Source organism: Octopus sinensis, linkage group LG18 (assembly GCF_006345805.1).
Source record: "Octopus sinensis linkage group LG18, ASM634580v1, whole genome shotgun sequence".
Lineage (NCBI taxonomy): Eukaryota > Metazoa > Mollusca > Cephalopoda > Octopoda > Octopodidae > Octopus > Octopus sinensis.
Window position 1 is genome coordinate 30869974 of NC_043014.1, and position 27500 is coordinate 30897473.

The 27500-nt window shown below is 36.2% G+C and overlaps 1 protein-coding gene and 1 long non-coding RNA gene across 4 annotated transcripts in view; one reads left to right on the plus strand and one right to left on the minus strand.

The window, feature by feature from the left end:
* The window catches only part of LOC118766961, a 16773-nt gene extending 11022 nt beyond the window's left edge, over positions 1–5751 (minus strand). Inside the window, exon 1 of the long non-coding RNA XR_005002880.1 lies at positions 5138–5751. This is a non-coding gene — a long non-coding RNA (uncharacterized LOC118766961). The remainder of the gene's footprint in view (positions 1–5137) is intronic.
* LOC115221702 (DNA-directed RNA polymerases I, II, and III subunit RPABC3) overlaps positions 1–27500 on the plus strand; it is a 373348-nt gene that overhangs the window by 44027 nt on the left and 301821 nt on the right. The window lies entirely within an intron of this gene.

A 27500-nucleotide genomic window follows, 5' to 3' on the forward strand; every position in this document is an offset into this window, starting at 1 on the left:
CGAAGTGCGCGCGCGGCGACTTTTCTACGTATGATATGGCGTACGCAGTGAAACAAATTGCACTGAATTATTGTGGAAGATATAAACTCTTTAATACTGAGTAATGAAATAACAGTCATAGATAGATAACTGATGCAACAAATGATAATTGTAAAATCAGATTTTGCTGGATTTAGTTTATCTTTTTTTAACGTCTTACTTGCTTCAGTCATTGGACTGCAGTCATACTGGGACACCGCCTCGTCGCTAGTGCTTATGTTTTCTTTTTTAAGCTTGGTACTTATTCTATCGATATCTAATGCCGAATCGGTAAGTTACGGGGACGAAAACAAACCAAAACTGGTTATCAAGCGGTGGTGGGGGACAATCACAAAGACACAGAAGTGTGTATAACACACACACACGATGGGCTTCTTTCAGTTTCCGTCTATTTAATACACTCACAAGACTTTAGCCAGCCCGGAGCTATAGTAGAAGATACTTGCCCAAGGCGTCACAGTGAGTTTGAACCGGGAAGGATGTGGTAGGAAAGCACACAGTCAACGCCTGCGCTTAAATTGTTAACAATGAGCAATGAAATTTCCTTCAATAGATAACTGGTGTAACAAATGATGATTGTAGAATCAGATTTTGCGTAAAATTCGTTTCATTTTATTTCATTTAACTATTAAACTGGACTATAGAATATTGGTGACTACCAATATGAAAACGTTCTTTTAATGTGATTGCCTAAAAAAAACATTTATTCATGGTAGATATTTACTTTTCATGTGACTCCATGACCTTTGCTGCTGTATTCCTATGTATTGTTGATGTCTATCAATTGAATGCTTGCCGATTAGTTGCCGGTAATTTGTTTTATCTTCCACTTTGTCCGCCATGTTATATGTGCAAACTTCGAAAGAACCCCCACGAGTGTGTGTGTGCATGTGCGCGCGCATACACATGCATACACACACACGCGCGCCTGAAAATGACGTCACGAGCTAATTGCGGGTGTCACAACTTGGCCAAATTTCTTTCAGATCACCACGTAACTATTTGAAATGGAAAAGACACGCCAAAAGTAATGCCTTCAACACACACACACACAGGTGTGTTTGTTTGACAAGAAGTTTGTGTGGTCGTCTTGGTCTCCTACTACCGCTTCACAACCGGTGTTGGTTTGTTTACGTCCCCGTGACTTAGCGGTTCGGTTTAAGACACTGGTAGAATAAGTACCAGGTTTATAAAAGACAATTACTGGGTTCATTTCGTTTGACTAAAACACCAAGTAGTTACTTGGTGTTTTAGTCAAGTGAAATATGAAAGATATATATATATTTCTTTATTGCCCACAAGGGGCTAAACACAGAGAGGACAAACAAGGACAGACAAACGGATTAAGTCGATTATATCGACCCCAGTAACTGGTACTTATTTAATCGACCCCGAAAGGATGAAAGGCAAAGTCGACCTCGGCGGTATTTGAACTCAGAACGTAGCGGCAGACGAAATACGGCTACGCATTTCGCCCAGCCTTTATATGAAAGATATATATACTCCTTGTGAAATTATGCTCTCTGCACGCGAACCTTTCTAATACTTTGGGACAAAGCTTGATTTAGAAAGAGAGAAAGAAAAAACATCAAACATTGTCATAAGTGGTTGACATTCGACGAAGAGTCTGCTCAGTTAAGACTGACTAGATTAATCAGAAATTTATCAAAAGCATTACTTCTAAGGCTGGTCGTCCTGCTAGTGTTTCTTTGCATGAAGCGAATGCCAGACACCTTTCTTCTCGTGGTATACAGTGACCTTCCTAGATGATTTAGTTTCTATTTCATGTCGACAGTTGTGTAGACTGACCACAAGTGTCCCGAGTAGAGACAACAGTTGATAGTCTAACGCGGATTTGAAACCCCTCTGTTTATCCTGCGTGCACACACGTACGCATTTGGTTCTAAATGTGAAATGGTGCTGACATATGACAAACGAATGCCTTTATGGAGAAAGTTAGCCAGAAGATCAAGCAAAGATGGCTGCGACTCTGTGGTCGGTGCGTGCTCCACCCTGAACTGGAAGCATCCAAATTAGTTTTGTGGAACCCTCTTCATGGTGATGCACGAAGAGCAAAACGTCGTCACACATCGACAACTTAATCGCAGACACTGACTTGGGATGTTTCCAGGACCTCGAGGAGGTGGTGTTGAACCGAGGAGTGTGTCGGATGGACTTTGTTGCTACGGCCCGGGTTGGAACCCGGCCATAATGATAAAAATAATGATAATTGCGTTCATTCAGGCGTTTAAAAAACAAGAAGTGATAAACTAGGAGCATTTTCTTTCATGTTTGTACGCCCAAATGTGTGCTTATTTGGACACAAATTATATTTACTTGGAGAAACAGTCATCGCTCTCCTGTCGGTTTTCACCTAGTTTATATATATATATATATATATGTATATATGTGTGTGTGTGTTATTTCGTGTTATGTTTTCTAATTTAGGATAGAAACGTGATGTGACGAAAATTCGGCACCTATTTCTACCTAGTCGCCCCAATTAAATGCACCTTTGATCATTCCGTCTTTTTGTGTATCAAGAACTACATTGTCCAATATTTTCCTCTAAGATAGAGACCTCTTTCTGGAGACCAAGTTACGTAGTGCCATGCGGAATAACTTGTTGAATACAGAGATCCGACGACATACTTTGACGTCACTTTACCTGTTGGGGAAAATATAACCTTAGTCCTGAAGAAGACGGTAGACTAGACGAGACTAGTTTTCCATAAAAACCAAGTTCACATTCTCTCTCTTTTTCTATATCTGTTTCGGTAAATGATTTGTACATAGTTTCACACGTATTTTATTCGATAAACTTACTTTAGCTTCATGAGGATGTGTTTGTGTGTATGTGTGTGTGTGTGTGTGTGGTGTGTGTGTGTGCGCGTGTAGTTCCAGTTTATAGAAAACAAAAGGTGATGACAGGTGAGGGAACAAATGTGTGTGTGTGTGTGTGTTTACACCTTTAACCGATGTTGTATGTGTCGCTTGTAACATAGTAATTCGAAAAGTAGAGATTAACAAGGAAATTATTACCAGACAGAAATGATTACTGAGATCGACTAAAAAAAAATCCATGGAGGTGGCGCCTCATCATAACCGTAGTCTAATGACACACACACACTGTCTGTCTGCCTTTCTCTCTCTCTCTCAATTCAGAGGAAAGGTGGTGTCCATGATTATTGTGACTATTTTCTAGACTTCTGCTTTTAGGAGGATGCTATCCTCCGACTTACAAATAAGAGACAGAAATTTTTTCTTTGAAATCTCTTTGATATATCAATCTTATTATATATATATATATATATATATATAATATATATATATATATATATATATATATATATATTACACCAAGTAGATTTCTTCTCTTTTACTTTTGTTTCGATGTTCATTTAGTCTGGACCCCTATACCGCTTCCCACAACTTTTCTCTTTTCTCCTATACTTGTTTCTGTCTTTGGACTATGGTCATGCTGGTGCACCGCATCGAAAGGTTTAGTCGAACAAATCGATCCTGGTACTTATTCTATTGGTGTCTTTCCGAACCGCGATGTTACGAGGGCACAAACAAACCAACACCGATTGTTAAGCACACTTGGACACACACACACACACGATGGACTTCTTTCAGTTTCTGTGTAACATATCCACTCAGGCTTGCGGCTATAGCTGATGACAAATAGCCTAAGGTGGGACTGAACTCGGGACCATGTAGCTGGGATGCAGAGATCTTACCACACAACCACGCCTGTCCCTGCGTCTTTTTTCTCTCATCTTTTATTTGCCTTTTCTCCCTTTATCCTCCTTCTCTCCCGTCCCTCTCAGTCCCGTTTTCTGTTTCTGTTCTGCCCTCTTACTCTATGAATTACTTCACTATGTTCCCCCCCACCTTTCCTGTCTTGCTCCCTCCTCTTTCTCCCCCTCTCCTCTGTTTTTTCAGTACTGTCACCTCCTCCTTCCTCTGATCCATCCTCTAATTTTCCTTTAAAACTCTTTTCTCCACTCCCCCACCTCTCTTCTGTCTGTTCATATTTTCTCCCCTACCTCTTTTTTTGTTTTCTCATTTCTCCTTCTCCGCCTCCATTCATTCCACTCTTTTCCCTTACTCCTCCCATCTCTCCAATGTCTTCTCACAGTCGGTACCTTCACTCTCTCTCTCTCCCTCCCTCCGATGTCTTTTCACCTTCACTCCCTCCCTCCGTTTCTCCTATGTCTCCTCACAGTTGCCACCTTCACGCCTCCCCCCTCCGTCTTTCCAATTTTTCTTCACTGTTGCCACCTTCACTCACTCACTCTCTCCCTCCTATTTTATATATCAATGCTCTGTCTACGTTTGTCTTCCCCTCTCACTAACATCTTATTTTTCTCTATCCACCCTCTCTTCCCCTTTATAACTTTCCTCCTCACTCTCTCTATTTCATTCATCCGTCTTCTTTTACCGTTCGTAGTTTTTAACTCCCCCCCACCATCTCTCTCTTACTGTCGTGTTATAACTTCTGTCTAATCACCTCCTTCCTCCTTCGCTTTTCTCCTACTCTCTCTCTTTCTCCCGATCTCACTCGCGCACCACCATTTCTCTTCCCCCATCTCCGTCTGATCAATTGCGTAATCTGTAATTGTATCAAGTTGGCCGCTGTTTTCAACCTGCTACGTTCGTAGCTGCATTTTCGATGAAAAATTTTTTTCCCCTTTCACACACAACCTGTCCTTCGCATCAGTTTTAATTATTTTATTTTTAAAATTTTATTTACACGTAAGTTAAAAAAACAACTAAACAAACAAACGTAGAAAAGAAACTATTACACATGCCTCAACACATGTTCTTTTTACTACACCAATTATAAATTTATCACTTTTAAGTTCGATTGTAATTCCGTTCGATCTTGTTTCTAACCAGTTTTAATTTGGCATTACTGTTTTGTTCGGACAACCAGTCCCCCTTTTCTTGCACACAGTAAAAAAAAATTAAGAAACAGAACAGATACAACAAGTGTTAAAAGTTAAAACTCGGAATAACCATTTTTTTTTTTTTTTACTTGTTTTCAAGTCGATCTATTTCTTACCTCTTTCTCTCTCTTTCACACACACACAAAAAAAAAGTGAGGGGTTCCGGAGTGTCTATTATACAACGAATATCTGTTTGACTGATTTATTTTCTATCGTTGTTATCGTTGTTGCCTCTTCGTTGATTGTTTTCTTTTCTAAAGAAGGTGGGGAAAAGTCTGGAAGAAGAAAAGGAACAAACAACTACAAGGCTACATAAAGTTAAAATAATAACGATGATGTCACATACACACGCGCACTGTGCTGCTAGAACAATCGATACCAATATGATTTCTGTCCGCAGATTTTGCAGCTGGTGGGTTAGTGGGAAAGAAAACAAATTACTGGACAAAACGAACAAAAAAGAAAGAAAAAAAAATGTTGTTGAAAACATAAAGAAAGAAAATAACTGGACATAAATTTTTGAAAATTTTGCGAAAAAGCCAAAGTTGAAGTCTTTTGGAGATTTTAAGTAAATCTAGTTTTGCAATATGTCCAAAGAAAATTTTTAAAAAATTCTACTATTTGGACTTCACAGGTCAGGTAAGCTGTGTTGTAATTTGAAAAAAAGAAAGAAAATCTGTGTGTTTGTAGTTGTTAGGGGTTTATTAAAATAATTGTTCGTCAGCCTTAGATACTTTTAACCTCCTCGTACTGCTTCGCTCTATCTACCCCTATCGTTTAATCCAGGGGTGGGGTATCTCTCGCTCGTGGGCACTATTTTTGCCTTCATTATAAGTTGAAATAGCCTCTTGTCAGTATCTCTGAAACCCATAAAAAAGGCGGTTTACGGGTGAAAATTAAAAACAGTAATTTAATATTTGTTACATAACCTATGAATTTATAATATTAAATATGCGCGCCGACAAGTTCTTATGCACTTGCAGGTTCATCTCCTGACACTGAGGTACCCCCACTCCCTAACGCATCTAATTCAGTGCATCGTACTTTTTCTTTTTTCATCCTCCCACCCCGCCTTGTGTCTTTGAGTTGGGGGCGGGATAACAACCGTTTAATGAGAGGAAAAGTGGTTCATCTTTGTCGCTTAGAGTGATTCTGTGTAATGGTTCTGGCTGGCTTGGGTGTAGACACTTTTATGTTGTGAGCGAAGAAATCTTTTTCTCCCTTACCCCTCTTTCTCTTTCTAACACCTTTCTCATCTTTTTCTCCTCCTTCTCTTTGTTCTTCCTTACCCGTGTTAGTGTGGCGAAGTAAAAATAAAAACGTTACGTAAAAAGAGTGTGTGTGGAAAAAAGGAAAAGAAAACAAAAAACAACCCCACAACGCAGTACAAAATAACTTCTCAAAACAGTTACAACTATCACCATAACTAGAGTTCTTCCGTTTTAACCACCTAGCGAGGTCAAACAATTTAATAATGGACTCGTGCTTGGATGTCATTGCTTGTTTTTCGGTAATTTCTTTGATGACAATTTTTTAAAAAAGTAGTTTGAAATAATATTTAAATAGTTGGATTCTTCTTTTTTTTTTTTTTGTAATGTAGGTTTGTGTATGTTATGCTACTAATATCTGTTTAGTGTCTTTGGAAAAGACCGAATGAATGTCGCAACTTGGCTGCTTCCTTTTCGTCACAAAAACTCATCAGTGGAAAAGTCTATCGTTATGCTGTATGTGTGTGTGTGTGTGTGAGATAGTGGTATGGACTTTTTTGTCTTCAACGCCGAGATTGCACTATAATCAAGTCTTTATTTCGGTTTAAGATGAAGCTGAATATTACACTACACGAATTTGCTGCCCACTCTGACAACCATACAAGACTGGAAGGTGGAGAATGGAAAAATTTTTGTTGCATAATGCAAAGCAACACTAACACTCATTCACACATTCGCACAATATTCAACACATAAACACACTCCCACTAATGCAATTCTCCTAACACTAACGTACTCACCCACACACTGATGCACTCACCCACACAAGCTCATGAACGCGGGCACCCACATATTCTAACGCATTCTCCCATATTAATGTAAACGGGCACGCACCCACACTATCGCAAGCACACTCATACTCTATCGCACTCTCCCACATATGTTAATGCACGTGGGTACTCACATACATACTCATTCCTTCACACACACATGCATTCAGCTCACCTCCTAACGCGATTACCCACTCACATTAAATTGCTCACCCACGTACTCTAATGCACTTACCCACACTCAAACGCACTTACACATTCACTCATACATGTGTAACATTCTTGCATTCACTGTCACACTTGTACTCTTTCACATACACTAATAACACACTTATATTCGCTAACATATTAACACTCAATCACTAACAGTCACTCATAGTAACATAATGCCCTAACTCACCCATATTAGCTCATTTGCATTCATTCATTCTCTGACACTAGCATGCATTCATGCACACTCTCTCATATAGATATGCTTTCACAAATACTCATATACTTACTCTCTCACTCTCACACACACCTGCAATTGGAAATATACTCAATGATACATTCATACATGCTAGTATATTCACACACTAACTCATTTACACTCAGTCACACACTTCTTCCTCTATTTTACACATATCTCTTGCATGTGTGTAGCCTCTCTATTCTACTCCAAGCCATTTTGAGTAGGACCAGAACATGGAGGATGGAAAGAAAAGGGAAGCCAAAATGAAAATCAGACGTTGGGATGAAACCTCTCAAAGCTCTCAACTGAAAAGTTCAGTGCATACCTTTCCAAAGTATTAAAATGATAACTGATATTGTCTTTTAGAATAATTCTATTGAAAGGAAGCTGAGATCTGGTCAAATTAATCTTTTCAATGTGGAGGTATTTCAGATCTGAAATGTTGGTTTATTATGTAATGATATTGATTTTTGACATAAGTACAAGGCCTCAGTTTTATGATAGGACATAGTCGATCATATTGCCAAGTTTCAATTAGTACTTATTTTTGTGCCCTTCCCACTTGCTCCACAAAGGCAGGATCCAACATAAGGAGACATACTGTACAAATTCTGCCAATCCACTGTCTTTCATAGTGTGATTGAATGAGGTAGCATAAACTTGCAATTGAAATCATATGGGAATTAAGATAATTCTTGTCCTAAGTGCTTCCCTGTATGATGGAGGCAATGCCAGAAGCAGATTTCTTTGCAGCAAGCATTATTTTGAGTTATGACTTGAAGAAATCTATATTTTTGAGAGAGTGTTCCCTCTATGTTGTAAAACAATATTATGGCTGTCTCTAGAACATTATCACAATCTTTATCAACACAGATATTTACCTATATTCAGTTAAAAAAAAAAATAATTTAATGAATTTTTGAAGTGACAATATTATGATCTTGCTGGTCTTTATCCCTCCCCATTCTATATTTTCATTTTTTTCTATGCTACCAGTTGTCTTCTCACCTCTAACTTGTATTTCTTTCCACCATTCACTTCATCTACCACTTTACTATTCTTCCTTACCTTCCCTTATTATCATCCTTCAAAACTTGTTCTACAGTATGTTCACCTCCTTTGTTGCTCATCATTATATTCACCTCTTTGCTCATATTCCCATCTAACCATCTTTCACTCACCCATATTCTTGCAACTTCTATTCAGCCACACTCCCTGTTCTACCTACACTTATTTCTACATCCCTTGTATCTTGAGTGTGCACCCTTACATCTCTTCACTATATTTATCTTTTTCTATCTCCACCTTAGCCGCTCTAACACTCTATTTCGTTATTAACCATGTAGCTCCCCTACAGCAAGAAATTTGTTTTCTTCTGGTCCCTTCTCTCAAACTTTATTCCTTCATCTCCTAGCATAAAGCCACCCCTTCCCTTCTACTGTAGTGCCACTTAATTGAAAGGCATCTTAGTCTTGCAAGCTGCTCGACAACTTCACTAGTGTTGGTGCCATGAAAAACTGCAGCCAGTACACTGTGAAATAGTTGGTATTAGGAAGGGTATCCAGCTATAGAAACCATATCAAAGTAGACATTGAAGCACAATGCAGTCCTCAGACCCATTGGATCCTTCAAACTGCCCAAATCATGCCAGCATAGAACATGGACTTTAAATGATGATGATGATTTTGATTAGTTCTATAATCCATAGTTCATAAAAGGCACCACTGAAGACTTTCAAAAAGATATATGTGAAAAAATAAAACTTTGTGTATGTGTCATTTCTATGTGTAATCAATAATGTATACATGGTTATCCCCCTGATCACTTTTGCATCAGCTTTTCCTGGCTTGCATAGGTTGGGAGAATCTTTTCTAACACAATAACTTGCTATTTTTTGTGGTCTTTTATATTCTTTCTCAAGAGGTTCAGCTTTTTGAGATTAGATTTCACTGCTTGTTCCTGTGTCGTCCTTGGTCTTTTTCCGCCACAAGTTCCTTCTATTTGGATTACTCAACACTTCTTTACTCAAATGTCATCCATTATATGTATTCTACATGTCTGTGCCAGTGCATTTTCTTTCTTGCATACCATCGTATTCTTTTTATATATAGTTTTTCTTACAATTCATTTGTGTTCGTGTACACTAACATTACATCTCCAGTGGAGCATGTTTTGTATCACTTCTTTCTTGCTTTAATATATCTTTCACATTCAATGCCCATGTTTTACAACCAAGTGACACCACACTTTGTACTCTGCTTTTCCCTTAGAAAGTGAACTGACTTGTTGCCAGCAGAAACAATGGCTTTCAGAATTTTACCCCTATATTTTTGAACAATCACTTTCACTGTATGAATATTCGAAAGAATTCATTTCATGACTTCTCTTATTGCTAACATCTGCTTCCTCTGAGATCTTTCTACTCTGCTGGCCTGCCTATGGTGTCATGTCATCTATTGTGTACTGAAATTTTGCATGTGCCATGCAGTTCAGAGTTCCTTACTTTTTTTCAAAATATTGGGGCATAGCAATCTCCTTGATGGCAGTGGAGTCCTATTCCCCTGCTTGCTAGAAATTCTGTCTTCAAAATTTATATTTAGGCTTTATGATTTGAGGGTTTACTTCCATGTTTAGAATTTCTTCTATATTTCTTTTAGCTTACATGAAATTCCAAAGACGACTGGATGTAAACGACTTTGTTCTGTAATAAATGATGGGAAACTGAGCCCTGGTGGACATCTACTTCCATACTAAATTTTATGCTAATCTTGTTACTAACTTTCCACCTGGCTGATAAGGTCTCTGTACAAGGTTTCCATGCCACTCACAAGCCATTTGTTTCTAGATTTCTTAGTGACTGCCAGAGAAGAGAATAAAGTATCTTGTCAAAGGCTTACTAGGTTGACAAATGCCAGGAATAGTGGCTTTATTTTAGCCAAGAACTAATGTAGTTATCTCACTAGGAAGAGGGACACCCCACTTGGATACAAATCTGAGCTGCACCTCATTTAACCCTTTAGCATTCAGATTATTTTGTGAAATGTAATGCTTATTTATTCACACTGTTTTGAATTAATCAAGTATTTGTCTCATAGCTTCGAGATTTCAATGATGTGATGGGCTAGATCTGTCTTTTTTAAATATAAAATTAGTTGAATATTTAGGCCAAGTTTGGCTGGTTTAAATGCTAATTCTTTTTCTTATCACTTGTGCTATAACTTTTTCAATTACTCAGTCCATTGGTTTGGTGCCTCTTTAGTTCTTTCTCAAGTATCTCCTATCTTCTAGCAGTTGATGAAGACTGTGACTGTAACACCTCTCTGTTATACTTGACTATGTGCATAATAACATGCAACCTTCTTTGAATATTTGTAGTGTGTGAGTGTCCCTAATTCTACAGCCACTTTCTCTAGATTCCTATGTTTACGTTTCCGATCATACAGATGTTCTCTCTCTTGAGGCTACTTCAAGCAGAACTTCTCTGTGCCACACATACTCATTCAGCAATAACATGCAACCTTCTTTGAATATTTGTAGTGTGTGAGTGTCCCTAATTCTACAGCCACTTTCTCTAGATTCCTATGTTTACGTTTCTGATCATACAGATGTTCTCTCTCTTGAGGCTACTTCAAGCAGAACTTCTCTGTCCCACACATACTCATTCAGCAACCTCTTGTAACATTTCTATGCCTCTTTTTTCTTGAATTTTAGTGAATGGAATGCATACATAACATTCCATGCATATTTTTGCCCTATGTCTTGATGAGCCTAATGCATTGTTTTGCAGTTTGGAGCACCACATGCTTCGGTTTCTGTTATTGCAAAAGATTTGGAAGCCTCTTGCTTTCATTTTCTCTCCTAACTATGTATATCTGATATTTAGGTTTCCTTGCTTCTCTGCTTCCCCAAATCTATCCATATCTGCCAATTAGTTTTCAGAACTCTATCTTTTGTATCAATCCACTACGTTACCTTCTGTCTGGCTGGAATATTGCTCCATCTGCATTTTGTATGTGGTTTGCTGAAAGTGGTTTCCCAGAAACACTAAGTTGATGCTTATATGTCTATACTACAATAAAGAAAGCTGCTTATTTATTAGTTGAAACTATGTAAGCCTACCATGTCTAAAAATATTCTTATAAATTCCAATTTTAATGTATATTTTTGATTAAAATAAGATTTTCTAAATTCTTTTATTGAAGATTCAAGTACACTCCTCAATCACAAAGCTAATTTTTATTCACTGCAACAAACCTCTCTCTCTTTCTCTCTTTATATTTAATGGTTTTCATTAAATTATTCATATTCACTGTAACAATATGTCCCCCTCTCTCTTCAATTGTTTCCATTAAAAGAAAAGCTTTTCTTTAAGATACCTTAAGAATATCTGTGGAAATTTTTACAATATCTAATGTATTAAAATTACATAGAAGTATTATTTCATTCTGGACAGTTGTGTTAACCATAGTCCTTTGAAAATGAAACCCTTGAATTATTGTCTTTGTTTAAACTGACTTTGTGTTCTTTTCTTTCTTTTTTGCCGCATTCCACCTTTCAGTCTTTGTCTCTTCTCTGTCTCACAAACTTCATTTGTAACCTTTGCCTTGTCATTTCACTTAATTCTTTATTTCCCAGCACAGTTGTTACTTTCACTCTGTTCTCTCTCTCTCTTTCTTCAAAACAAGTGGTTTCAAAGATTTTCTTTGAGATACTTTGAGAACATTTCAGAAAATGTTTACACTATATCTATCATATCAAAATTGCTTTGCAGATATCATTTGATATTTGCAAAAATAAAGAAAAGATTGTGTGTGTATATTGGGAGAAATGCAAACACGACAAATTCCTGTAAAAAACTGCCGTGAGGGCAGTTTTCTGAATATTAAGTACTTATTTTTCTTGACTATTTATTTAGTACTTATTAAAACTGCTGTCCAGCTGATAGAATTTCATTCTCCATGTCTTCCTGCTTAAGGTTGTTTTGTGTCTTATAGTCAATTTAGCTCTGATTTTGAAGTTGCTGATCACATAAATGTGTAGAGTGGTTCATTTTTCATCATGAAATATCTTAATATTAGAGACCAGTAACATATGCCATTTCAAGGTAATACAAAATATATCTGGCTTGTCTGTTCAACTTATTGGTAGGTAATCAGATGCCTGGCAAATGGTTAGGTATGTTTCTGTGTGTATTTATGAATGGATATTGTGTACATGTATATATACATGTGTGTGTGTTTGTATGTGTGTATGTATATATATATATATATATATGTGTGTGTGTGTGTACAAGTGTGTGTGTGTGTGTACAAGTGTGTATGTATGTATATATATATGTGTGTGTGTGTGTGTGTACAAGCGTGTATGTATATATATATGTGTGTGTGTGTGTGTACAAGCGTGTATGTATATATATATATATGTGTGTGTGTTTGTGCAGCTCCTCAGCTTAAGTCAAACCATCCAACCCATGCCAGCAAGGACAACAGACATTAAATGATGATGTATATATATATATATATATATATCCATGTCGAGGACATGTAAAAAGCACCAACTGATTGTGGCCGTTTGCCAGCCTCCTCTGGCCCCTGTGCTGGTGACATGTAAAAAGCACCCACTACGATCATCAAGTGGTTGGCATTAGGAAGGGCATCCAGCTGTAGAAAAACACTTCCAGATCAGATTGGAGTCTGGTGCAGCCTCTTGGCTCCCAAGACCCCAGTCGAACCGTCCAACCCATGCTAGCATGGAAAACGGACATTAAACGATGATGATGATGATATATATATATATATATATATATATATATATATATATGGCAGAATTTTTTTTGAAAATGCACCTGAATTTGAAAAGCTTGTAATTGTTTTTAAATAAATTTATTTACACATATACCAAACCAGTTACAACAAAATTTTACTTATCAATGGTATAAACATATATAAAACAATGGGATTTTTAAAATTGCGAATTAGAAAACCAGTTTAAATGATAAATTATTCACAAAATTCAATGACAGGGGTAGATAATACCATAAATGATTGGTGAAGAATATGAAAAATGTAGATTATTAAAAGTTCGGTATTATTGAGTTTAGAGAGAGAAATAAGAAAAGAAGAGAGTAAAAAAACAGGGTTTTTTTTTTCTTACAGTTTGTGTGTGATTGTTTTTTCCGATGTCTACAGGGCTTGGAAAATTTTGTGACCAGGGGCTTGAATTTTGTAAACATTTTATCATTTAAACATGTTTTCTACTTCACAATTGAAAAATTTTTAAATCTCATTGTTTTATATACATTTATACCATTGATTAACAAAAGATTGTTGAAAATAGTTTGGTATGTATGTAAATAAATTTATTTAAAAAGAATGAAAATATTTTGAAATTCAGATGAACTTTCAAAAACAAATTCGCCTATATTTTTTTCTTTCAAGGAAATACACCCCTTCTTTCCATATATCCATACATCTATCTGTCTGTCTGTTTGTCTATCTACATACATACACAGACACACACACACACACACATGTATGTTTATGTGTGTATGCATATATCATCATCATATGTCTGTTGTCTATGCTTCCTTGGGTTTCATGGTTTGACAAAATGTGAGGAGCTGCAAGGCTAAGTCATGCTCCAGTGTCAGCTATGCCTTCATTTCTACAGCTAGCTGCCCTTCATGATGCCAGCTTACATGTATATATATATATATATATATATATATATATATACATATATATGTGGACACGTTTGTGTGTTGGTTATCTATACACAGATATATGTCTGTATATGTATATATATAGATATCCATCTATATGGTATGTATATATGTGTGTGTGTGTGTATATATATGTCTAGATAGGTGTATATATATATATATATATATACACACACACACACATGTATATCTGTATATCCAAGTATGTATATGTTTCTGTGTCTATGTGTATGCATGTAAATATATATATATATGTATGTATGACTAGCAGGAGTACCCAGTGTTGCTTGGGTATTAAATACTTTGCAATGGTCTTAATAGGTTCTACCATTTTTTGTTTTGTACATCTCAGTGAATATTGTTTGCGTTAAGTTGCAAAAATTGACATTGAGGAAGAAGTGATTTTTCCCATAGACCATAAATAAAGTAGTAACAACAGGATGAAAAGCCTGAGGCGGCACATTTTTTACCACTAACTGCATTCCGTTGCACAGACATAGTGACTCCAGGTTCCTCAACAGCATGAATGGAGCTCCAATTTTGAGGTGCAATTGATGAGGTGGTAGTCTGGAGGAGTCCAAGGAATTGAGGAATTCTGTGGGAAAATTAACGGCGTCTTCTTGGTCCACAAGAGTGTCCACAGACTTGTAGGTGTGAAGGTTTCCAGAAGGGCTTTGCAGTAGGTCTTTATTGAGTTTCGCAACAAATGTGTTTTTGGGAGCTAATATGGCTCTTTTGCACAGCCAATTCAGGTTTTGATAGTTTATGTGCAGATCAGGAAAAACAGCAGTCATATATGTGTATATATATGTATCTTTATATATATCATCATCATCGTTTAACGTCCGCTTTCCATGCTAGCATGAGTTGGACAATTTGACTGAGGACTGGCAAACCAGATGGCTGCACCAGGCTCCAATCTTGATCTGATAGAGTTTCTACAACTTGATGCCCTTCCTAACGCCAACCACTCTGAGAGTGTAGTGGATGCTTTTACGTGCCACTGGCACGAGGGCCAGTCAGGCGGTACATGCAACAGCCACACTCAAATGGTGTTTTTTTATGTGCCACCTGCACAGGAGCCAGTCCAGCGGCACTGGCAACAACCTTGCTTGAATGTTTTTCACGTGCCACCAGCACAAGTGCTAGTTTGGTGACACAAGTGCTAGTATGGTGACACAAGTGCTAGTATGATCAGGCTCGAATGGTGCTTTTTACCTGCCACTGACACTGAAGCCAGTTAGCTGCTCTGGCAATGATCACACTCAGATGGTGCTCTTAGCACTCCTCTAGCATGGATGCCACTCATCGAATTTGATTTCAATTTCGATTTTACTTGCCTCTACAGGTCTTCGCAAGCAGAGTTTAGTATCCAAAGAAGGAAAGGTACGCATAAGTGGGCTGGTTACACCCCTGGCATAGGCCACAAGGTTATGGTCTCATTTGGCTTGCTGGGTCTTCTGAAGCACAGCATATTTCCGGATACGTCCAGCCTTTAGGACAGCCCTGAAAGAAAAGAAAGATGGACGATGGTCACGTGTGAGCAATGAGAAACGAGAAAGATGGCTACTTATAAATGCCAAAACTTTCCCAGCTGAAGAATGCACCCCTCAACATAGAATAGTAGTTAGTGACTTCAGGATCAGGGCTAAATCGATGCCCAGAAGACAACCAGCATAGAGAAGGGTCTGAAAGCTTTAGGATCCTGCAAGTGGATATCACTCAATGCTTATGATGAAACAGAGGGGCATATAGCATCACTTGCTGTGGAAGACAACTGGAGGTTTATACAGGACAACCTGTTGAGGGCTACTGACCAGATCTGTGGATGGTGCAAAGTCTCTTCTTGACACAGGGTAATGTGGTGGTGGAACAGTGTTGTTGACAGGTCCATTAGGGAAAAGAAACAGATATGGAAGGACTTGAAGAACAGTGGTAGCTGGGTATTGTATTAGATTGCCAGAAGGGAAGCTAGGAGACAGGTTTACTTAGCCAGAGGGGAAGCAGATACAAAAAATTTGCCAATGTTCTGCGTCATGAGAACCAAGACTTGAAGTGTTTTGTGTTGCAGGACAGTGTGAGAGAGAGAATTGTGATGTCATAGAGACATGTGTCCGAATGGATGATGGTTCGCTTGCATTTAATGAGGCTGCAAGGTGAGATACTTGGAAATGCCACCATGAAAGGTTGCTAAATGAAGTGAATGAATGGGAGAAAGAGAGTCTGCCAAATGTCAACCCAATGGAGGGATCAGCTATTTGAATTGACAGTACCTTGGTAGATAAAGCAATTAAGGGTATGAAGACAGGAATTATATCAATATGTGATCAAGGGATATTAAAAAAATTGCAAGCAAAAATCAAACTTTTGGAGTTGAGAAGCAGCAAAACTGGAATTTCCCAGAAGAAATCAGAGTGCAGAACAGCCAATCAAGTGCCTTCAAGATCTTTATGATACTTGTAAAAAGAAGGAGAAACTTCAGCTTCGATTTAGTTGATCTAACAAAATGTATTAATTCTTTGTTATGTTTAAAAATTTGCTAACATTTAGCACCCTTTTTCTTATACAGTTATTTAAAATTGCAATGAAACCTATAAAGTTAAGGATATGTATTGTTATTAATTTTGTATGTTATCAAATGCTTATAGATGCTTCTGTCTTAAAACAGCCTAGTTTTGAACTTCTGCATAGAGCAAAAAAATGTATAAATGCACCTTTGTTTCACATGTCGCTTGCGTTTACAAGGATTAAGGCAGCGGAAATACTGAATCTAGTGATTATAGTTTGAAAAGCCCATAACTCCAAAACTACTTCAACTAGAAAGCTGAAATTTTAGATATACTATTTCTGAATTTCATTGAGTCAGCACACCAAGTTTGGTAAAAACTTGAGCAGGCATAAAGAAATAATCCCCCACTCCCCCATCTAGAATTTTGTATGATTTAGGTCGAAATTGGTGATCAATTTCTTAAGTTGGAGGTGATGTTTTTTTTCAAATAAAGCAAAATAAATGTTAGTTTCCTGACTTTTATGAAATTACTCATCAATTTACAGTATAGGGTTATTAGGTTGTGAAAATGTCAATCCTAATGTATGTATGTGTATATATATATATATATCGTTTTTAGAAAAAACATAAATCCAGAGAAGTTCACTCTAAGAAGTAAAGCAGTCTATATTTTTTCCTGGTGAAGGCCAGTTCATGGTTTACCTTGGGTTTTCTGTTCATAATGGGTTTAACTTTATGGCGTATTGTCAGACCTGAAGACCTGTTTGCCTACGACCTCTTTAAAATATGGAGGGGAAATGTCTTCACTCTGTCAGAAATTTGCAAATGACATGCTGTACTGCTTGGCACTTGTATTGGGAGCTCTGATGCAAACATTTCAGGGTGTTTTGGTATCAATTTGAGGATGTGTACTGAGAGTGATAAAAATCAAACATTCATTCAGTATGTTGGTCTTTGGGATGATCACTAGTGATGGTGACTTTATGCCTCCCTTCATCTTCCCACAGCCTAAATATGATAGCCTTCATCAAATGCCTGGAGTTAGTCAGGAGGGTGGCTGCTGGAAGATTCTATGCCTGGCAACAGGACTTTGCACCATGCTACACAAGCAAGAGAACCCAGTCATGGCTGTCAGACAATTTCTGCAACTACATCACCCCTAACATCTGGCCACATGTGTATTGTTTATATATATATACACACACACACACTCACATGCACTTGCATATATACATGTATATATGTATGTGAGCTCATATATATATATATTTCATGTATGCTTATTTGCTACACTTTTTTTGGCTCTCCATTTTGTTTTTGTTCCCTTTAGTCTTTTTGGGTGAAGACCATAGGCTCTAAATGTCAAAGACTGTTCCTCTCTTTGCAAGCATCAAACTAATACCCTGATTGTTGTTCCCTCACCTGTCTTCATCTTTTGTTTTCTGTCAATTTGAACAGTAAATACATTTATATATATATATACCTATTTCTTTATTACCCACAAGGGGCTAAACACAGAGGGGACAAACAAGGACAGACATAGGTATTAAGTCGATTACATCGACCCCAGTGCGTAACTGGTACTTGATTTATCGACCCCGAAAGGATGAAAGGCAAAGTCGACCTCGGCGGAATTCGAACTCACAACGTAACACAGACGAAATACCGCTAAGCATTTCGCCCGGCGTGCTAACGTTTCTGCCAGCTCACCTATATATATATATACCTGTTTGTTTATGTATTTATATATGTGCGTATATGTATGTATGTGTATATATATATATATTATCATCATCATTTAATGTCTGCTTTCCATGCTGGTATGGGTTAGCCGGTTTGACTGAAAACTGGTAAGCCTGAGAGCTGCACCAGGTTCCAGTCTGATTTGGTGTGGTTTCTTTGGGTGGATGCCCTTCATAATGTGAACCATTCTGAGAGTGTAATGGGTGCTATTTACGTTCCACTGGTACAAGTGCCATTTACATGACACCAGCAATGGCCACAATTGCAATTATGATTTAGCTATATGTATGTATATTTATATCTATAAATATATATGTATGTCTATGTATTTATGTATATATTTGGATATATGTGTATGTATGCATATATCTGTATTATATGTGTGTGTACTTACATGCATACATATATATATATATATATATATATATATATATGCAGTACTCCAACATGGCCACAGCCTTAGGGCTGAATCATCTAAAAGAATACACTCACACACAAACACACACACACACATATATGTATGTACATACATAAATTTGTAGGTAATTATGCTGATAAACAAGTTAGATACATGAAATGTATTAAATGTAATAGTTTGGTTATGAAATACAAAATATGTCTATATGTGTACATGGAAACGAGAGAAAGTAAAAGGTTGAAACTTTGAGATCATGAATTTTTAGGTGTATAGGTCCAACTTACAAAGTACAAATGACAGAGAAAATTAAAGAGGTGGAAGAAAGGTATTATAAGTCCAACAGCTGTTTCTGGGGACTCGGAGATCCATAATAATATTAGTAGATGTAATATTGAGATCTGAAATATAAGACTTTCTCTACCTTTCATGACAGAGATATGTCTTATCCAATGTTAAATGCATCCAGATTTGATCAATAAGTGTCTGGATTGTTGCCATAGTAACGAAGCTAAAGCACACAGACTGAAACTGCTTCTCAAAGATTGACCTTGGACTCTGCTGTGCATGCACACTAAGTTTTAATGATCTAACCCACTTACGCTGTTTACAGCAGTTCTTGGAAGGAAGTTGTGTAGCATGTGATTGTCGCATTGACCATGACATAGAAAGTTGTCATGGCAATACCTGCTCAGAGGCCTACGCCAAGTTGCAGAAAGTGTACGGAGAGGAGTGTATGAGTGGTTCAGACGTTTCTAAGATGGCTGCAAAAATGTCAATATTGACGAACGTTCTTGGAGACCCCAACCAGCAGAACTGAGAAAAACATTGCAGTTGTGTGTACAGCTGTGAGGGGAAACCATTGAATCATCATCCGTGAGCTATCAGAGGATGTGTAGATTAGTAAATGTTTCGGTTCAGTTCATTATCTCTGAAGATTTGGGCATGAGATGCATATCTGCCAAGTTTGTGCCAAATCTGCTTTCAGCTGGTGAAAAAAAACAAAAAACACTCAGGTTTCAGTTGCACAAGATCTCCTTGGTTGTGTTGAGAACTATGAAAAATGTTTGACAATTTTGTGTAGGCTTCTGAGCAGGTATCGTCAAGCAGATTGGTGCAGATTCTCTGCTCAACTCTGTCATGGCCAATGTGATGATCTCATGTTATACACCTTTCTTCAAAGCACTGCTGTAAACAGTGGAAGTGAGTTAGAAAATTAAAACCTGATGCACATACACAGCAGAGTTCATGGTCAATCTGTGCCAAGTGGCTTCACTCTGCACACTTTAGCTTTGTTACTATGGCAGCAGTCCAGATACTTATTGATCAGATCATGTACAACTGCATATTGTAGTGAACTACATCTATGAATATTATTATGGATCTCAAAGACCCCAGAAACTGCTGTTGGACTTGCAACAGCTTTTTTCAACCCCTTTGATTTTTTATGTTGTTTGTATTCTATGTAAGTTGGACCTTTTAATATAAATATCTATATTTGAAAGTCTCCACCTTTAGCCTTCTCTCGTTTTGCATCTATACATATAGTCATATTTTGTATTTCATACCCAAACTATTATATTTAATATATTTAATGTATTTAGTTTGTTTATCCGCATAATTGCTTCTATACCTGCTGAACTTGATTCCTCTTATAACCATTCTTTACCATGTGCACTCGAACCCCTGTAAAGACATCGGACTCTAAGTTTGAATCCTTTGAGCACTACTATGTACCTTCTATACGGAGAATGTATGGATCTCATCTGTGGGCTACACACACACACATAAATGTATATATATGCATGTTGTATTATACTTGTTCAATAAAAATCATTTTCTTTGAAAACAGGTAAGTGTTATGAATAGGAATATTAAGGGACTGTAAATGCCCTACTTACATGTTACTAATAATGCTTTCCTATATGTAGAGTTACCCATATATTTTGGGAAGAGGATATTTGTCTTCGTCTTTGATATTTTGGAACTTGGTTTTATATTTCAAATACATGAAGAGTTTATGATACCTTTGATACCAGTTTTGGTTTGCTAACTGAACTTAATTATTTCTTGGGTAACAATTCTCATTGCTTTGATATATCAGAATAGCTGCTCTACTTCACAATAGGTCGGCTTTGATTGAATTGAGTTGAGATGATTACATTTGTTCCAGCCTAGCCCTTGTCTTTTGTTCAGGCATGATATATAATCTTATACTACAATAACTGATGCATCCTTCCCTTCTAAGACTATAAGGTCTAGTTTTAGAGAGATTTAGCTGTAGCCTCTTGAATTTTGAGTAACTCTGTGGAGGTTCCTATTATTCAGCAAAGCATTAACCTGACTCTCTGTTAGTTATGTAACTCTAAGAAATACCACATTAATATGCTATATGTTCAATACCACTTGTATTGTTGTTTTGTTGTGCATCAGTGCGATAGATTGAAATACTTTGCTGCTGATCATTTGTGTGTGTATGTTTGTATGCTTATTTACATATGCACAAACAACTGTTATATGACACCAATATTGATAAAAAGTAAATTGTCCCGTTCATTGGTTGCCATTGCTTCATACGGGTCGTATAATTTGACATTTTTCAGCATTTCTCTTTAAATTGTGGTTGGAAATGGGCAGCTAAACTAGATATTCCTGTTTGTATGTTTGGTTCTTTATTGTGTTTGTGCTGTTTTTAAGTGCATACGTTTAATTTTGTGTTCTGGAATTAGAGTAAAACTGTCCCTGCTCCCCACCCCCAGAGATAAGCAGAAAAAAAATGTGGAAAAAGAACTCCAGTATTTGAATGAAATTCTGTGAAATATATTGAAAGTCAGCTTATGTTGAGTGGTTGGTCTCATGATACTTGCTACACTCTTCTTTGTTTTGTTGTGTTATATACTTACATATGAACATATATATAGGTTAATGTTTGTTTTTATATTTAGTCGTAATATATAAAAAATTTTACATTAGTCTGAGAGGGTTACTCTATATTTTTGTAGTGTACAAGTTTGTTCTTATACAAGAATATTGTTGACAATGATTTTGAAGTTTTAGCCATATGACAATGGTTCAAATGGTCAAAACTTCAAAGTTACTTTTAACAGAGTCCGCAAAAAAAAAAATGTATACACACTTCAGGAAAGGAAAAATCTGTATAGATATTTAACTTGTGTAAGTACCCCTATCATATTGTGATAGTGAATTAAAATATTTATACAGATTTTTCTTTTCCTGAAGTGTGTACTGAAAATCCTCGAGTATAATCCGCATTTTTTCCCCAAAATTTAAAGGTCAAAATCCCTAGTGCTTACTATATACGAGGTTAAAAATGAAAATTATTTTCTAAGCAATGTCCAAATCTCTATTTGCTGTCCGGCAATGTTTATTCAGACGCATTTTGTGATGTTGGGCGTGAAAATACCTTAAGCTAAGCCTGAAAGCAATGAAGTCATAAAAGAATCATCCATAACTTGCTGTAATCAAAATTTATTAAACGTTATTACTGTTATTTCTCTATTTTCTGCAAACAAAATGCACATAAAAGCTACACATTTGCATTATGTTATACATACAATAATAATAAAGGACGTTACTGTATACATTTTTTACAAACCAAGGACTTTATATAGGCCTCCTTGACTCAAGTTGGAGAAGGGGTGCGTATTATACACAAAGTTTAGGTTTTTCAGAGGTACAGCCCCCTAAAAATCCTCTGTATATTATACTCAAGGGCAGACTATACTCAAGGATTTACAGTATACTTTTTTTTTACAGACTTTGTGTGTGTGTCTGTGTATATAATGTACATATATACTTAAATACTGAGAGAAGAGTGCATATAATCCAAGAGTGTATATGTGTGTGTATATTCTTGTGTGTCCCCATGCATTTGTATGTCCTCTTGCTTTGACATGTAATACTTGTAAATAAGCATCATGATCATTGAAGGTATTGTTTGTTTTCAATCTTCTATGAAGCCTGTCTACTCAAGGGGAAATATTACCTTGCTTGGAAATGAGGGGTTGGCAATAGGAAGGGCACACAGCCATAGAAAATCTGTCTTACCCATACAAGCATAGAAAAGTGGACCTTGAAATAAAAATAATCTACCTATGTGTTTATTTATATATATTTCTGTGTATGTGTGTACATAATTTATGTACATGTGTGTAATTCTTCACATATGCATGTAAAGCGGCATGCTGTCAGAAACATTTATCCATGTTCAGAATTGTTGATGTGTGAAATAAACAACCCTCACCTGTTGTTAGCCGTCAGGACACTGCATCCTTCAAAAATTCAATGCTTCCCAAAATTCGATAACATTACTCCTGACATGCTTACACATTATTTCCTCTTCGTGGCTCTTTTACTGTTTACTTATCTTTCTTTTTTGTTGTACTGTGCCTGAATTTTTGACTCTTGTTGCTGTTTTTCTTTATTTGACTTATTACTACTTTTTGTCCTTCATTCCTATTCTTTTTTCCAACTGATTGTTGTGTACCTGATTACTGCATACCACGAGCTCATTATTATGAAGGTGGTGAGCTGGCAGACTCGTTAGTGCGCTATTTCACCTGTCACTATGTCCTGAGTTCAAATTCCACCAAGGTTGACTTTGCCTTTCAGCCTTCTGGGGTTAGTAAAATAAGTACCAGTTGAACACTGAAATCGATGTAATTGACTCATCCCCCTTACCCAAAATTGCTGCCCTTGTGACAAAATTTGAAACTATTATTATTATTGTCAGAAGGTGCAGGCATAACTGTGTAGTTAAAAAATGTGCTTTCCAACCACATGGATGTAGGTTCAGCCCTATTGTACATCACTTTGGGAAAGTGTCTTCCACTATAGTCCTGGGTTGACCAAGGCAGATTTGGTTGATGGAAACTGAAAGAAGCCCATCTTGTGTGTGTTTGTGTCTCTTTGTCTTAATGTGTGATAGTTGTGACTATTGCTGTCATAATGTGGTATCATCTGTTTCCATTGTTCTGTGCAAACATGTCTGGTGAAAGGGAAATATTACCTTACATGAAAGCAGACAAGGTTTTTGGTGACAGGAAGGGCATGCAGCAGTAGAAAACCTACTTCAGTGAATTCCATCTGACCCATGTAAATATAAAAAAGTGTATGATGTGTGTATGTGTGTGTGATCCTTTCAACATTCACTTTTCTATGTTTGCAAGGATAAGATGGATTTCATTGAGGCAGAATGTTTGCAGGTAGACACCCTTTCTGTTGCCAAGCCCCACTTATTTCCAATTAAGATAATATTCCTCATAATCAAGCACTTTTTCATGGAACATTGGAAATGAACAACATCGCTTGTAAGACACTGATGATTGTTTACAACAATTGTGTATTGTCAAGACTAGGGAACACACACATTTGTATGTGTATATCTACCTATACATACATACATATATATATATATATATATATATATATTATATATATATATATATATATATAGTAGAAATTATATGTACAAGTAGATGTACTTGATATAATAAAGTATTTCCTGAGGTTCTGTTAGAATGAGTATCTATTGTGGGCTCCAAACAACCATAATAGTGCAACATGTAGAAACTTCGATATAAACTGTGTTTATCCTTATTTCTCTTATATATCTGTATATATATATATATATATATATATATATATATATATATGTGTGTGTGTATGCTTGTACCATGTAAAAAGCACTAAGTCTACTCTGCTGAGTGGTTGGTGTTAGGAAGGGCATCCAGCTGTAAAAATTCTGCCAAAATAGTTATGGAAGTCTGGTGCAGGCTTCTACTTGGCTGGTTCCTGTCAAACTATCCCACCCATACCAGCATGGAAGGCCGACTTTAAGCAATGATGATGATGATGTGATGTTTTCTATTGTTTCAGTTTCTGTCTATCAAATCCACTTACAAGGTGTTGGTCTTCTCAGAACTATTGTAGAGGACAGACACTTGCCCAAGGTACCTCACAGGAGGACCAAACCAGAAACTTTTCAGCCATACCTATCATAGTGATGCTAAACCTATCATATATAGGATCATGTACATGTATATATATGCATTACTGATGTAAATTGTAACCATAACTCTCAACTTTCCATTTCATATTTATTCCAATAGGATTTGGCGTCAAGAAATGTTCACCTATTCTTACTCATATATTAAACCTTTAATGGTCACATTTTTTGATGAAGTAAAATGCTCATGTGCTTGATTCACTTTTGAAAATAATCAAGAATTTAAAGCAATTTAAGAAAATATCCAATTTTTTTATGAATGTTCACGTTAATCCTTTTCATATCAACCCACCCAAAACTGCCTCTGGTTCTTTGATACAAACTTTGTTTTAAACTGATCAAAATTAAAACCTCTGTAATAGTGATGAACTTATTTTAACAAATTCTTTGTCATTTTCAAAATGATTTGAAACAAAAGCAAACAGAAATAAAGTAACAAATGGGTTAAGCTAACGTTTGGAAAGGTGTTTCTCAACTGGGGTCCGACTCTTGGTGGTCTCGTAAGACTTTTTAAAAATTTGTGCAATAAACTGGTTATACTTCTGTAATACTCAAAATATTTTAAACATTGAAATGGCTATGTGAGTCCAACCAAGCAAAATAGGAGTCAAAAGGGGTCCATAGGTAAAGACAATGTTGAGAACCACTGGCTTAGAACTGAATCTTAATGGAAACATTTTTGCTTGTATGTTATTAGATCAGGTTTTTCATTTTATGTGAAGTGTAAAGCGGACAATTTTTGCAGTATACAACTAGATGCAGTCTCGGATTGATTTGTATCAAAGGAGTTAAATAATCAAAAGTCTATCTACATACACTGCCTATGTGTATAGGTGGTGTATACACACATATATTTTTGTTTAGCTAATGTTATCTATCTCAGTTGCTAACATGATGAGATGGTAGTAGAAGTGAGAATGAGAAACTTTGTTAGTTACCAAAAATTTTCAGTGAAAAATGTCAAACTGAACCAATATCCAATTTATTATCATCTAATCAATATTAAGGTGCATTCTCTGTTTTGACAGTTGGTCTCACCACCACTTTTTCTTACACTTGTTTCCCCCTCGCCCGCTTTCCTTTCCTTCCATTTACATTTTAATTTCTTCAATTTCTTCTGCCTTTTTTCCTTCTTTTTCGTTTTCCGTTTTCATTTCATTCCCATTTCTTCTCTTTACGCTTTCCTTTATTTCTTTCATTCCTTCTTTCTTCAGTTCTTTCTGTTTTCATTTTACTTTCTTTGTCTATTTCTCTTTTGCTCCTCCTTCACTTTCCTAAAACATTGTCTAGTGTTCTTGACCTTTCTAAAACATAGTTAATGAAACGAAACTAGTATCAAGAACAGGAGGTCATGGAGGGAGCAACTTCATAGACAAGATAAATAATTAAGAAAAATACCTGACAAGAACAATAAAAATGCAATATATTTGTGTAACTTTCTAATGTCAATTGAGAAATAACCTGCTGTATGTATTAATACTTTTGTGTGAAATTTTGGTAAAGTGGATAATGATACCAATCGATCGACTTATTGATTTATTTCAAATTTGACCGGTTGTCGAATGTTCAGGTTGTGTCCCTGTCTTCATCATCACTGTATATTATGTAGATTTAGTGGAAGAATGTTCTACAAAACAGTATATGTTGTTTCTTTAGATGATGAATTAGTGAAGTTGAATATGAGAGAGAGAAAAAAGATGGAAGATGTCTTAAACATGTACATTAACACATCTACCTATCTAGTAAATTCAGTGTATTTTTATTATCCCATCCTTTCCCCCGAACTTATACAGACAGATAGATAAATATTTTATTAGATTTTTTTTTTTTCAAAGATATTCTACTTTTAGCTGGGAGTTTAGCTTCATTTACTGTCAGTTTGATAATGGAGGAGGAAATTAGAAACTTAGTTGGTTATTTTGATACCAGCCCACCCAGGATCAGCTCTGGTTGTGAGATAGGAAAATATCTTGTTTTGAATTGTTTATATTTAAATAGAAAACAAAATTATAATTTCATGGTAGATACCTTCTGTTAAGATTTGCTTAATATCGACAAAATTGCTGTAAATTGTTATTTTTGGAATTTAGTTGGAATGCTTACACAGAAAATTTCATTACAAAATCTTGTCAGAAGAAGGTTAAATTTCGGTGGAAAATGTTTTCAATTTCAAACTTTTATATTATTCAGTTTTATCATTGTGACAATGTATTCCATGAGAATTAAGATGTTTGATATAAAATGCTGTCTGATGTTGTTGTATAACTATATAATTGATTGTAATTTTAAAAAATACAAAAAGCAGAACAAACACACCAAACAGTCCCAAAATGCTAGTTAAAAGTGAATTGTAAATGAGTTGAAATTCACACACAAACACACACATTTTTGAAGACAGGTATGGAAACAAATGTTTTTTTCTATTTTTTTTCTTTGTATTCTGGTTACTAAAAAAATATACTACATAAAGATAAGCATATTTTATTTAAACTGTGGTATTATTAATAAAATACTTCATTTGTATCTCATTCATTATGCTATTCTCCCCACTCTTCCAATCAGCTCTCTATCTGTTTCCTTTTGCCATTTTAAGTGATTTTT